Source organism: Choloepus didactylus, chromosome 4, assembly GCF_015220235.1.
Source record: "Choloepus didactylus isolate mChoDid1 chromosome 4, mChoDid1.pri, whole genome shotgun sequence".
Taxonomy (NCBI): Eukaryota; Metazoa; Chordata; class Mammalia; order Pilosa; family Megalonychidae; genus Choloepus; species Choloepus didactylus.
Window position 1 is genome coordinate 11,934,445 of NC_051310.1, and position 15,111 is coordinate 11,949,555.

Sequence of the window (15,111 nt, forward strand, 5' to 3'; positions counted from 1 at the left end):
ACGACGAGCTCTTTGTGCTCACATTTCAGTATGTAGCTACTTCTAAGTCTCTGATGTTTATTTCTGCCGCCATTCTAGGTGAAGCTACACACTCAATTTTGGCAGTAAAAGGATTTTGAAACATCACTGCATCTGACTCCTGTATTCTTATCACCATTCCTTAGTAAAAAAATTAAGTATATATGCTTAATTGCTGTGGTTAACAGTTAATAGAAGAATACATCCCTTAGATCCCAAGATTAAATTACATAAACATGTAATCTATACCACAAAACTGAGAGACCAAGAATTATTAGATTTCATTTTATGAAAAGAAAACAAAAGTTCGAGGTTGATCAAACATCAGACAGTCATTCAGTGGCAGAATTGGAACTTGAACACGTCTGACTCTGAATTCTATCCCTGCTTCTCTACGATGACTTCCTGTTCCTCAAGAAAAGGGGAGATCATTGGTGAGGGGTGGGAGATGGGCTGGGGGCACATGCTAAATGCCCAAATGCCCACAGGCAATAGAATTTTCCATTGACTTTTTTGGAGGAAGGTGTGATACGTTTGTGGAAGAAGGTGTCCAGCTTGGGTGGCCAAGCCAACATCAAATCCAAACTCTCCCTTAAAGCTGCGTTCACAAGACTCTCTGATACTGAGGCAGAGTCTCAGAACTTCGGAACCCAAGTTCTACAGTAGAGTCTTTAGAACTGAAAACAAAGTTACCAGGAAAGAACATGCCAACCTCCGTCAGTTGATGACCTCAGAGGCTGGGACAGTGGGCGCTCAGGAAGCAGGAGGGACGGGTGGGTAGTGATGACTACAGAAGGACAATTAGGTCACAGCCTGTTGCCTGATTTCTCTCTCAAGGATTATAAATACGCGTCTCCTCGGGAGCTGACCAACGGGTCAGGTATGGAGACTAGTGGCAGCTACGGCATCTATTCTAGAATGTACAGCCTTGTGAGAAAGTGGCCTGAAGTTGACCTCTTCTGGGGCTGGAGATCCTCAGAAATTAAGTGATCTGTAGGCATCTCTGCAGCTTTGTGTCCGGTCCACACAGATGGACCAGATCAATTTGTGTCACTAGACTTTCATGGCAGAAGTGATTAAGAAAAGGATTGCAGCTTAAGGATAAGGGAGATTTGGATTTTGCCAGAAATAAGGTGGACTCATGTCCCTCTGCTTGTCCTAACTTGGATCCCTTTGGCTCCAATGAGGCAGATACTAGTAAATAAACTTTGCTGCCCTTTTACTTTAAATTAACAACTTTAAGAAGTACCCAAGTATTACCCTACTGCTTCTTGCCCTCAGCTGGGAGGTGGGTGCTTCAATCGTCAGAACAACTCTGGGCCCTGAGCTGTGCTGTTTTAGGGCAGTGATTAGACGCATCTGACAAGGTGAAAGGCCTGGTTTGGGGGTGAGTCTCTGAGCCTGCAGGCTGCTGTCCCAGGTAGGAGAGGTTTACTTCCCTTGGGGACATCCAATCCTAACTCTTTCATCTCATTCTGGATACATTTCCACATTATACTCCAGTAGAAACAGAAAAAAGTAAACATGTACACTTTCTTAAAAAAAAAAAAAGGCTCAGGAGAAAATTGACAGATACTATATGGTTTCACTTGTGGCTATATGTAGCCCATCTTCTGGGAAAGTCATACACAGATTTTGTGAGGCTTGTTTATAAACAATAGAGAGCACTGAATCTGTTCACTCCATCTGCTTCCCATGAGATGGAAGAATCATTTCATAGAGATGCTGGAGGGTCTTTTGTTCCAAAAGGAGATCTTTCTGGGGGTGACCCGTTATAGGGGCTCTGCCTCTAGGGAGATGGAGGCCACAGGTCTTCTAGAGGAGCTTCTTAGGAAAAGAATCAGGAACTTGGCCTCTGGCTTCTCAATGTGTGGGATTATCACAGCCTGTCTGGTTCCTAAAGCAGCTATTAGGAAAGCACTTTAAGAGCCAACAGGATTGTTTCCATGGAGAACAATGAAACAGAATTCATGCAGCCGTGAATTCAGGTGTGATCGCCACCTTTTTATGGATAAGGCAACCAGGGTGAAAGAGACCAAGTGCTCAGGTGCTCAAGAGCAGCACCACCAAGGCCCTGAGGTCTCGGAATCAGGCTCCTGGCTGGTCATCACAGGCTCCAACCGATCAATTATGCAAATTGGCCTGATCATAAGAAGTCACCTGGGAGGCTAGTTAAAAAGACAGATTCCAGCCAGGTTCCACCTTGGAGCTGCTAATCAGAGAACCCAGGGACAGGTCTGAGCATGTGTGTTTATATTAAACATCCAGATGATTCCTACAATCAATTTGGCTTGGGGAGCGGTGACCTCTCTGAAGCTGTCCTTGAAAGTTCGATGCAAACGATGCCACTGTGGACCACATTAAGGGATCCTGGGGGAGGAAAGGACGATGCTTGGAACTCTTCGAAGAGCAAGGCTGGATGGCTCATCACAGCAACTCCTGACCACGACTTAAATGCCCAGCAGAAGGAGGATGTGGAAATGTGCGATGGCACCTCTCAACAACAGAGCGCCACCCAACCATTGCAATACATCTGGCAACATATGTTTATCGAAATGGAAGAAGACGCCTGATCCTTCCTAATGAAAGAAATATCTGGAGCCATGTTTGTAGCATGACACCATTTTTGTAAATTACAATATTCTACCTACTGTTTTTACGGAGATGTCTGCACGGCTATTTGGAGGTGTCTTTCCACCTAACGAGGAACAAACGTGGGAAGGAATCCACATAGGATAACGGAATACGGGACAGGGAATGAAACAGTGTGCCCAGCCTGAAGACAAAGAAATGTGAATATTTTAAGAAAAATGATTTGACCAAACAGATGTGCAAGCCATCTGGCTGATAATTTAGACATTCAAATATTAACAGTGGTTGTTTCTGGGTGGTGAGATTTGAAGATTATTTTAATTGTGAAAGATTGTTTGTAGGGAATTTTTTTTAATTGGAATCCTTCCTCAACCATGACCACACATGTGTAATTTATTAAAAAAACAGGCAATAAAGGAGTAGGACTAAGTTGCTGTGTCAACCTGCCCACTGCTTTGGTTCTTGGTTTAAGAGCCACCCCCCCAAGTCCCCCCATAGGAGAGATGCTATGTGAGCTGGAGCATCTCTAATCTGAGGGAGCAAGGAGGGGAGGGGTCCCAAGTGCCGTGCCTCTTGGGGTTAGGGGACCACAGCCCTGTAGACAAGGCAGGAGTGGAGCTCGGGAGTCTCTGAAAAGCTATTTGCTCTATTTAGAAATCATGGAAACATGCAATGGGAAAAGGCCTTGTGGTCCAGCCCCCCAAAACCGGAAGCCTTTTATCCCCCTCTATGTAACAATACTTATTGTTAAATATTTGTTTCCACACTGTACCTTTTTTTTTTCACAAAATGAAATTAATTTCCATTTTATAAGCTTTTCCCCAGACCTCTGGACTCCTGAGCTGTGTGGCTTTGGAACTTAATCCCGCCTGAGCCTCAGTTACCTTAGAGATTAAAAAAAAGTTTTAAGGGAAGGGTCTCCATGCTCTGCGCCCATCCCATTCTGTGGGACCCCAAGTCCCCCTTTGCCTCCAAGGATCCAGGTCCCTCACATTGAACTTGAGCCTTTGAAGCATCCTCTCCCCTCCGCTGGACCTCAGGCCCCTTGGGACTCTTTCTTTGGGGGTGCAAATGCCATCCTTTGCCCAAAAGGTGAAGGCAGGGGCAGGGTGACGTTACCAGCAGCAGGCTGTGCCCGGGTCTGGGACCCACCACGTTGCTTCGCGGTCCTGGGGCCTTTGCCTCGTCAACTCACCTTTCCGGGTCTTGTGCTCTGCATCAGTTCAATGAGGTGCATGAATCTACCCAAGGGGATTCAGGGCCAATAAAGGAGACCACAGAGGTCAAAGTGCCAGGCCTCCTGCACAGCCCAACAGGTCCTGGCCACCGTTATGTGGTAATGGCAGCTACCGCCAAGTGGGCACCTCCTACGCGCCAGGCTTGTACTGACAGTTTCGGATGGACCCTTACTCTATCCTCACACCAATCCTCAAAGCAGGTATGCCTTTTACAGGCGAGGACAGTGGAAGCTCATAGCCGATATGCATTGCCCGCGGTCACCCAGCTACTAAGTGGCAGAGATGGGACTCAGAACCAGGTGGCGTCTGGCCACAGGAGGACAAACACTCTGCAGTTCCAAACCACCAGCTACACCACCAGTGGTGTGCTCGGCCCTCAGAGTTGCTTTCCCATGATCGAGGTAAAATGCATCCATTCAGCCACCCTCCCACAGCTATAGCGTGGTCAAGGAGAGGCAGGGTTGGAGGGAATCTCTGTGCCGTGAGATTGAAGCCAGCCAGACAGCTCCAACTCAGCTCCAGCCCACAGCCTGGGTCTTCTAAGCTGCTGAAAACACCAGGACTTAGGGCCAGAAGATCTGATTCTGCTGATTTCTAGCCGTGTGACCCTGGAAAAGTAAAAAATATTGTTAAGCCTGCTCAGTTATCTGTAAAATGAGGATCACCAAGCATATCTCATAGGGCTGTCAGGAGGCTCCCTTAAGAGGGTAGAAATATAAAGCCCTGATGCTACTGTGGTTATTATTGGTCAAAGCCGAGCTTAGGCTCATTTAGATGCCGAAGGTCTGGTGCACTTGCTGCTACTTCCTTCCATGTCCCCACTCGACGGCTCCAGAACCCGGGGGAAGCTAGAGTCTTCCTAGTTGAGTGTTCAGGGTCTCTGCTCAATGAGAACGGAAATAAGACAAGCATGCCACAGCTGTGGGAAAAAGCACCACCGTTTTTGCTTGGAAGTCATTGAATGGGCAGCTTAATTTCCAGGCTGTGGATTAGGACAACCTAGAAAAACCATCTGGGGAGCTTTTCCGAGGATTGGAGAGGCAGTTTTTTCCCCTCCATAAATTTCAAATTAGTATACTTGAAAAATCACTGGGGCTCCCACACTCCAAACAAAACAGTTTCAGTTTAACATTCACATCCAGTTTTTGTGGTTTTCTTTTTCAGATAAAACAAATAATAAGTATAGGCAAAGCAAAGGCACTAAAAAGTTTTCTAAATCCCACCATTTTGGGGAAAAAAATAAGACTGGTAGTTTTTTTTTTCCATTGCACCTTTATTTTTTACTTTTCATTGTTCAAAATTTTCACACAATCTTTCTACGATCAAACAGAACCTGTTCAATAGCTCCCTCCTCCTGACATTCAGTTTTCTTTCATACTAGCCTCCTCTTGTCCCTTGTACTTCCTGTATGATATTCTGCCAGCGTCCAAGGTGTTCCCAGGATTTTTTTTTTTTTTATTGTGGGCAGTTATACAGAGCTGACCCTCAGCAAATGGGCAGGCTTGTGTCCCAACCCGAGTGACCCTTTCCTGCAACCCCCCCCCCCTCCACTTAGTCTCTGCCCCAGCAGCCTCTGACCCTCTCTGGGTGAAGGAATCAGACAGATCAGGGTTTGAGTCCTGACTCCACCATCAGCAGCCACATGATCTTGGGAAGATCCCTGATCTCTCTCAGCCCTCGTTTCTTCTTCCCTGTGGTGGAGGAAGCACTCCTTAGCTCACAGGGTCACTCTGAGGATTCAAGAACTCAAGCTGTGTCAAGAGCCTGGCCCAGTCCTGGGCACACAACGTGCCCTCATTCCACATTAGTGTCTTTCCTTCTGGTGGGGAAGAGAAGATGCCTGATGAATCAGCGTCAGAGCTATGTGCTCAGGGGCATTTGTTTTATTAAAGAGCCTGGTCCCTTAGAAGAGTTCTGGAAGTGACTCTCTAATGGTGGAATTTCAGACATCATAGTGGGGGTGTGGCAGGAGAGATCTGGCAGCAGAGACCTCCTTGGCAGCAATTTGTATCCAATCAGGCAGGCCACTGCCTCTTTCCACCCATGGGTAGGTGGTGCTGGCGGAAGGAATACGGACCCTCTCTTTAAGGCCATGCCACTGTAGCCACACAAGGGTCTGTCTCAGTGGGCCAAGAGAACAAGGCAAATTTGTATTTATTTAACCATCCCTGCCAGAGAGGGAGTAGCTTCATGTGGGTGTAAACCTGGAACTTAAGAACACAACAATCCTCTAGGGCTATCCTAAGCCCTGTTCCAATGCCTTTGAAAAGTCACCTGTCATGAGAGGGGGGTATCCCCATAGCCTGACGGAGCTGAACCACCCAGGGTGAGCTCACAGTGGGGAATTTATAAGTCATTTACACCCCACCTACTTTCAAAAGGACCAGAAGCAGCTCGCTAAGAAAGTAACGGCACCTAATGCTGACTTTCTGCCCTTGTCCCTCCTACCTCTCACGGTGTACATGGCCACGAAACTCAAAATCTGATAAACGAATGGTCACAAGAATGAAACAATAATGCTGCCAGTAAGAAGCTGAATATTCCGTCCTTTAGTTGATCTGCAAATACAACCATGCTCTTCTTTCTCAACAGTCATCCTTTCTTTATTATTTTTTAAGCTGATCTATATCATTCAGCCCTTATACATGCATAATTCTCAGTAGATATGGTGCCTCGAGGTCTGCATGCCCACGACCATTTTAAGCCACTGATATACCAACAAAAAGCCGCCCAACGGACAATCTTAAGTAATGCACCAACCAAGGCAGTGGCCGGTATTATGTGACAACGTCCTTCAGACCAAAGAGAGAGAGAAGGTAAAAGATTCAACATGAGACAAGTGGGAGCAGAATGGCTACACAAGGGAACGGCTGCCGTTGAGGGAGCATAGCGGATAAAACCAAGGAAAGCGCTATGGGTCTTGGAGCGCCTCTCCAAATATTTGGTTCATGCCAAAAAATAGAGCACATTTGTTAAAAATATATATTTATAAACCTTGATATGAACAGATACACACGTCAAGCCAATGGGAAAAAAAAGGAAAAATAAGTTATCTCTCCAGCATCAAATCAACTTTTGATGAATGGGATGCCTGTCAGATGACTGCCCCTGTGGTTTTCATGTAAGCAACAGGTCCGTGAAGTGAAGATGAAATGCCTGACCTAGGAGACACACGGCTGAGCCGCGCCCCCCCTGCTCATCTTGTTGAAGAGGTGACTTCCGTCAGCCATCTGGGATCACGGACTTCGCAGCCATCCGCCCACCCACGGCGTCAAAAGCTGGTCCTCGAGAGTCCTTCCTGGCCCCCGGCCCACGATGTTGAGTTCCTTGTGGTGTGAGCGGGTGTCGCTGGATTCATTGTGCTTTGGGGTCCGTGCCCCACAGAGGGACCGGTTTAGTTTTGTGACCTGTCTTGAAAGTCCGGGGGTGCCGCTGATGGAGCGTGGAGGTCACGTCAGCTTGCCGGCCCAGTGTCCGATCACTGATGTACTGACACACGGGACTCTCATCCTTTGGCCCTCCGGAGTCTTGGAAGGGCATGCGGGGCCATTCACAGAGTGGTGTATATGTAGACAAATATGATCACAATTAGGTTCAGGATGGTCCCGATAATCCCCAGCATCGCCAAGATGCTCTCCTCTTTACTTTCTTTTTCTTGGCCTCCTCTGTCTTCATCATTTCCACTCGTGATTACCATCTTGGTTGCAAATGTCTTTATCTTCCTCCCCAGGCTAACCTGTAATTGGAAAGAGGCAGCACAAAAGATGATCATTTATAAGCATCCTCTCCATAGCCGGTCAAGTCTGCTAGGGCTGGGTGAGTTTAGGCTTGGGGGTGAAAACTACGCATTGATCCAATCTTAGGAGACCTTCCTCTTGGCCATGGAGAAATGGCAGAAACTGAAGCATAATGCACATATGCTCGATTATAAATACACAGATGAAAGTTCACACCTGCTGAATTAGCACTGAAGACGAGCAGAAGCTCCTAGCACACCAGGAACCTTCCCCGCACAGATGAAATGCCCCACACCAGTTGCTATCCTTTCATGGCTATACATCCCACCCCTGGAAAACCAGTATCCTGACTTCTAACACCATACATTAGCTTTGTCTGTTTTTGAATTTTAAGCAAATGGAATCATACCAGGTACATCATCTTTCAAGTTGTACTTCTTCCCCCGATAGTATGCTTGTGTGATTCAACCATGTTGCAGCGTGTACCTGTGGTTCATTCATCCTCATTTTTCAAGTATTCCATTACAGCCATATACCCACAATCCAGGTGTCAATTCTGTTGACAGGCATTTGTGTTGTTTCCAGTTTGAGGCCGTTATAAATCAGGCTGCTATGAACATTCTTGTACATGTCTTCTGGTGAACACATGTATGCGTATTCCAACATCTCATATAAAAATTTTCAACATAAAGCAAAGCTGAAACACTTTTGCAATGAGCACCCAATACCTACCATCTAAATTACACCATGATCATGTTATCCTACTTGCCTTAGCATGTATCCATCCATGCTTCTATCTAGCCATTGATCCATCTTCTTTTTGGTGCATTTCAAAGTAAATTGCAGATATCACTGCGCTTCCCCTTAAATATTGCAGCATGCATACAGTAAATGGAGTACGATATTTGCTTACAGTTTTTTCTTTTGATGAGAAGGTTTGTATGTGTGCCATTTCCTATTGGCTATATATACCCAGGAGAGGGACTGCCAGACATTTGGCCTTGGTAGGTAACGCCAAACAGCTTTCCAGTGTGGCTATACCTGTTTCCTTGTTTGTAAGTGCTGGACTGATCTTTCCCTCTTTTACTTTGGCAACTTGTGTAAAGTCATGAGAAGGCATAAGCATCTTAGAAATCCATGCCCTTCTCTGCCCTGGACAGACATCTATCCAAACACCAGGTTATCTCTTGTTTATCATCTGTCTCCTTAGCCAGACAATGAGCCTGAGAAGGGAAGCTTCTGAGTCCCTAGCTCCAAGTACCAGGCCTAGCATGGAGCAGGAGCTTAGGAAAACCATGCTGAGTGAATGAGCAGATAAAGTGGCAGGATCTGGCATCTCCCAGTCTCTGCAGGGTGGGGAAAATGACACCAAAGTCGGTCTAAAGAGATGTAATGAGTGCTGCTCTTAGAACCAAAGAGCCATCATCACAGTCACTCAAGCAAAGCATGGAGCCTGTCCCGGAGGCTGCTTGGTTTCAAGGCTTTATTTAGCCTCTTCACTGGAGCTAACCCAGAGAGCTCTGACTCAGGAGGAAGCAAAGGAGAATAATAAGGTCCACTTTGTTAACTTCCTGAGCATTCTCTGCAGCAAACCAGGGGCTCAGAGGAGGCCTCTAGCACTCACAATAGAACTGTTTCTATGGTGCCTGGATTTCTCCACACTGGGAGTGGCTGGATTCTCAAGGCAGTCACTGGGGGTTCATAGAAGGGAAGTGGTTGGAGCAGTTTTCTTTGGGAAAGTTTTTCTGACCAGGGTGTGGAGGAGACCAAAGGAGGCTGGGAGATTAGCTGGAAGCCAGAGAAAGAATAAAGACAGGGCGAGGAAAGAAAAACAGAACAAAAAACCCAAAAAAGGCCAGGGCCAGGCAATGTCTGGAAGCTTGCTGGGCAGGTATAAATTCATTCATTCACTCACTCATTCCTTCCAGTCATCAGACTGTGAGGAGTGACTGTCAAGGGCAAAGATATTTCTTTTGATGATGGTTGCACAGCTCTGTGAATATCCTTAAACCACTGAACTGAACACTTATAATGGATGAATTTTATGGTTTGTAAATTATATCTCAATAAAGATGTCAATAAGGAAGACAACATTTGCAATAGTATCTAAGATAGAAAGTACTGAGAAATAAATCTAAATACAATATGCAAAATTGTCACAAAGAAGATTATAAAACCTTACTGAAAGACATAAAAGCAGGCTTATATAAAGAGGAGATGTACCATCTTCATGGAATGGAAGAATCGATATCCTAAAGACGTCAATTCTTCCCAAAGTGGTCTATAGTTTCATTGTAGTTCCAGTCCTACAGGATTTTTGTTGATACTTGACAAACTGATTTTAAATTTTGTATCCAAGTATAAAGCAGTAAGTAAGCCAAGATTCCTATAAAGAAGAATAAGGCAGGGGGGCTTGGTTTACAAGTCATCAAGAATTATCATAAAGCTTTAGTAATTAAGTCTTAGAAAATTAGGCTGTGATAGTTTGAAGCTGTTATGTTCCCCAGAAAAGATCATCACCTAAAGTGGGTGGGACCTTTTGATTAGGTTATTTCAGTTGAGGTCTGCCCCAGTGGGGCTTAATCCTCTTACTGGAATCCTGTATTATTGGGATTGATATGGAGAGAGAGACAGAAAAAATCCACAGAAGCTGAGAGAGAAGGACACACGCAGAAGCTCAAAAAGAAAGCCACAGATGGAGAAGCCAGAAGCTGAAAGCAACGAAACGTGGGAGAGAAGGGGGAGAGCAGCAGACCCGCCATGTGCCTGGCCCTGTGGCAGAGGAGCCCCAGATCGCCAGCAGCCTGTCTTCAGAGTCCAGGTACCGTCCTGATGATGCCTTGATTTGGTAGTTTTTACAGTCTCAGGACTGTAAGTTGTAAGTTAATAAATCTCCATTGTGAAAGCCAACCCATTTCCAATATAATGCATTTCAGCAACTTTAACAAACGAAAGTACGGGCCAATGGAACAGACAGAGCTACACACAAATGGGCACTGAACATCAACAGGAAAACTGGGCTGGAAACATTGTGTATCTATATGGAAAAATATGTGAAAGCTAACCAGTGTCTCACAAATTCCAGGTGGATTATAGACTTAATCGTGAAAAGAAAACCTAAAAATGTTTGAAAGACAATATAAGTGAATATTTTTATGATCTTGGGGTAGAGAAGGATTTCGTAAGACACAAATGCTCAAATCATCAGGAAAAATATTAATAAATTCAATAACATTAAATTTTATACCTTTTTATCAAAATTATCCTAAAAGGTGAAGAGTTAAGCTATGTATTGAAAGATATGTATGTAGATATTGTAGTAGTATCAAATCAGTAAGAAAGTGATAAACATTCAGTAAAAAACTGGGCAAGAACTGTGTACAGGTACTTTTCAAAAGAGTAAATAGCCAAAAAGAAGCTAAACTTTGGTAGTCAGAGAAACATAAGATAACATCAAACAGCCATTAGATGGGCCACAAATAAAAAACAAAATCTGACAAAACCACTGACGAAGGTTGTCAAGCAGCAGGGACTCTCAGACATCAGCTGTAGGGGTATAAATTGGTGCAGTCACTTTGGGAACCAGGGTGTCATCATGTTGTAAAGCTGACAATCGTCACAGCCCGATGACCCAGCCATTCTTCCCTAAGTACCTTCTGTCAATACACCTGCACACACACACCTGGGTACACCACCTGGGTACAGGACAAGCACGCTTATAGACAGCAATGCTCGTATTAGAGAAACACTGGAAACAACACGGCCTGGACCAACTGCTGTATAGCCACAGGCTGGAATAATACACAGTGGTGAAAAGGACAGGAACACCGATACATGCCACAGCATGGACAAATCCCAAATACTATGCCGAGTGAAAGGCACACTGCAGAAGCCCACATATGGATGCCTGCATTCATAAGGCACTCTGAAATATGGAAGACCTAACTGTGTGCTATTTAGGGACACAAATAAGATAGAACTACAAAGAGAAGCAAGACATAAACCTAAAGGCCAGGAGAGTGGTCACCCCTGGGTGGAGAGGGGAAGAGCACGGGATCGAGAAGGGGCCCTCCGGCAACCTCTAGGGAGCTGGGCAGTGGGTCCATGGGTGCTTATTCTTTATACCTTATATTTCATAAATATGCTTTTGTTAGCTAATCCACAATTAATAAATTATTTAATTGATTAATAAAATAACAAAAAATTAGTAACTAGCTAAAAACAACCAGGAAAAAAGAACACCGGGCTTCTAAAGACTTGGCGTACTGAGAGTCACGCTAAATGCCAAAAGATGCCCCGTGTTTGGTAATCAGGAAGGGGGCTACCCTTCTGCAAAGACAGAGCATCCCTCGGCATCCCCCAGTGTGCTCTCCACAGACCATAAAGCTGACGAAGAACGTTCCAGCAAGCCGGTCCTCAGCTGAGCTGCTGCTGATAAACACTTGAGAGTAGTGCGTAGTTTCCCCATGAAGTAGGTCTTGGAAAGTGAATCATTCAGCATAGGAGCGCGGATGCGGTGTGGGTGTGGGGGCTGCAGGGCAGGCTGGGGAGACCTGGGTGGAGAGACAGGGTTCAGCGTGACTCCTGACGCACAGCCAGCTGGGGCTAGGAGGTGCGGATGCTGCTGTCGCTCTGCCAGCCCAGCAGTCATGGCCTCCTTTGATGTTAATATCCCGATTTTCCTTTGGAAAATTAACTTTCCCAACGGATGCTGTCAATCAAGGCGCCCAGGCGTGGCCCTGGAACCCAAGCTAAGCCCAGCAGGGCTCAATCTCTGGAAGCCAACCTTAGGCAGGTGACACTCAGTGGGGCAGCTGTAAACGCTGACTCATGCTGAACGCGGTGCCTAAACCAAAGTCCACTAGCTGCTTTGGCTGGGATGTTGGGAGCCAGCCTCACCCCCGTCCTTTCCAAGGCTCAGTTCAGTGTCTCCTTCTATTCGACAAACTACCCCCTATCCCTCCAAAAATAGTGTGGTTTTGATTAAGTTAGCCAGAACCCATTTATTTGTTTATATATTCTTTGTTTTTGGAAAATGATAAGAAGTGACATAATCAACCATGGTTCAGGCTCAACTGTAATTCCAAATGTTTGTCTTTCTTGAGAACATTTCCATATATATGGGGGTGCAGTGAGGATGTTTCATTCTGATCCTACTTACACACACATGCCTCGGCTGAAGAGCCAGGAACAAATCAAGTGGATGGCACCGGAGCATTAGGGAAGCATCGACTTCTCCTGTGAAAAGAGGCTCAGTGTTCCCAAAATATATAGCAGCACTTGGGGAACCTGAGGCCCTGATCAGCTTCTGACAAATACTTCTCGAGCTCCTATGAGGAGCCGAGCCCTAGGCTAATGGCTCGTGGCCCAGGGAAGGAAAAACATAGATGCCCGGGGAATGGGGTGTCCCAGCCGGCCTGGGAGGGCATGCAAGGAATCCTCCCTAGAAGGGGGATTCTAAGCTGAGGTGTAAAATGCTGGAAAGACGAGCGCAGCCAATGGTGAGCAAGGAAGAGCATCTGACTCTGATTAGGATATTGACAGAACAAAGGAAAAGAGTGTGTGCAGGATGCTGCAGCAAGTGAGATAAAACACGATGTGCAAGGTGGGCCTGGTAAGAGCTGAGGAAGAAGAGGGGAGCAGGGACCCTTGAACACCACGCAAAAGAATTGTGAAGCCTAGTCAGTAGATGCAATGGCTATACAAACGTTCATTTTATATTTATCTTAACTATACACATACATTCTTTATACTCTTTTGAATGTACAAGATAATTCATGATAATTTAAAAAAACCCATTTAACTCATAAAATCAGACCATGGTAAAGAAGAGGTGGTGTCTTGCACTGCGAGATGAGATGTTCTGACCGGGTGGCCTCTGGCTCTGCCCAACATTTCATGGTGAGGTCTTACCGGTGCCTTCAGGAAATCAGCTGGGAGCCTCCGCCCATGTGACAGACACCCTGCACCCCGGCCAGGTCCTCGGTAAGAGCTCTCCAAAGGACAAACTCCTTCCCATGTGCCCCTGCCCAGCCCAGGAGGCCACAGAACAGCCAAGCGCTGTTAGACTGTTAGATGGCTACTCAAGGGAGATGGCGGCCAGGCCACCCTGGGGATGGAACGTGTTCCTGGGAGGTCAAAGAGCCATTTAATAGAGCAAATGTTTGCAAATGCATTTAGTCTGCTCAGCAAAGATTCACGATTATTACTAATAACATTATTATATTTATTATTATAGTCACTGTTGCTATTATTAAACCCAAGATGTGGCTGGATCTAGCTTTGCATGTGAGCTCTCTCTTATTATTTCTCATCAAAACTACCTCTCCAATGACATGTGATAATTAATCATAGTTCCTAAATACTAAGCACCAGGTTATGGGCCAAGCAAGTTATAATCATCCCTTCCTCCCTCCCTCCATCCATCCATCCACCCACCCATCCATTCACTCAATGAATATCTAGTTAGCACCTCCTGTACGCCAAGCCTATATTCTCGAGTATTGGGATATATTGGCAGAAACACAGACAAAAATAAGTGTGTTATTCCCACTTTGCAGGGATTCCCATTTTATAAGCAATTGTGACTCAAAATATTTACCGAACACCTACAATAGTGTCAGGCAGTGTAGGTGCTAGGAATACAGCAGCAAATCAAAGAATTCACTGAAAACCGAGTCAGGATTTGAACTGATGCCAAAGCTCATGCAAGATTCCCTGACCTGAGATTGCACCATCTCCTGCCTGCCCCCCCCCCACACCCCACTCCAGCCCCGGGGCCCCCTGCTGTTCCCTCTACCCCAGCGCATTTGCTCACACCCTCTTCTTGGCTTGGATAATTGCCACTCATCTTTGATGCTCAGCTCAGCTGCCAGCATCTGTGGGACCCCTTCCTGACATCAGGCCTGTGCAGATGGCATCTGGGCATCTCTTGCCCTGCTGTACAGCCAGCTCTTTAGGGGGCCTTCCCCTACTCCACTTGAGCTTAGGAGAGGGGGACCTGTGTCAGAATCGTCTGTGTCCTCTGGTTCTCAGAGCACTGAGTGAATAAGTGAGTGAATGAGTGAGTGAATGAATGAATGGAGCTCAAGTGAACCTGGAGAGGCCCAGCTTTTGGGTTAGGGGAGGGAAAATGATGGGAGAGGCTGGAATGGATGATGGGGACAGTCTGGCTCTGCCCGAGTAGCAGGTCCTCACAGGAAGAAGCAGACAGTGAGGAAGGGCACCTGTGGCGCGGAGGTGCCCATCTTTCCTCGATCACCAAGCAGGGCTTGGCAGAGTGGGCGGGCCGGCCTAGTTAGTGTGTGCCGGGTGGGGGTGGGGGTGCACGGCGGGGAGAGCAGGGGGGTCATTACTTGCTGAGGCTAAGTTGAAGAGACAGTCCCCTCTGCTCCAGCAGCTCCTGGCTTCTTCTGTCTCTCTTCTGCTGTCTACAAATGGCGATATCTCCAAGCGACGTGCTCCGAGCACTGGACTAGGAGTCAGCAGACTGGACCTGCCTCTCTGCTCTGCTCCTAACTCAAGAA

At 46.2% G+C, this 15,111-nt stretch overlaps 1 long non-coding RNA gene across 1 annotated transcript in view; it reads right to left on the reverse strand.

Moving 5' to 3' along the window:
- Positions 1-5,218: 5,218 nt before the first annotated feature.
- The window catches only part of LOC119533132, a 49,495-nt gene continuing 39,602 nt past the window's right edge, over positions 5,219-15,111 (reverse strand). The window contains exon 3 of the long non-coding RNA XR_005216592.1: positions 5,219-7,584. This is a non-coding gene — a long non-coding RNA (uncharacterized LOC119533132). The remainder of the gene's footprint in view (positions 7,585-15,111) is intronic.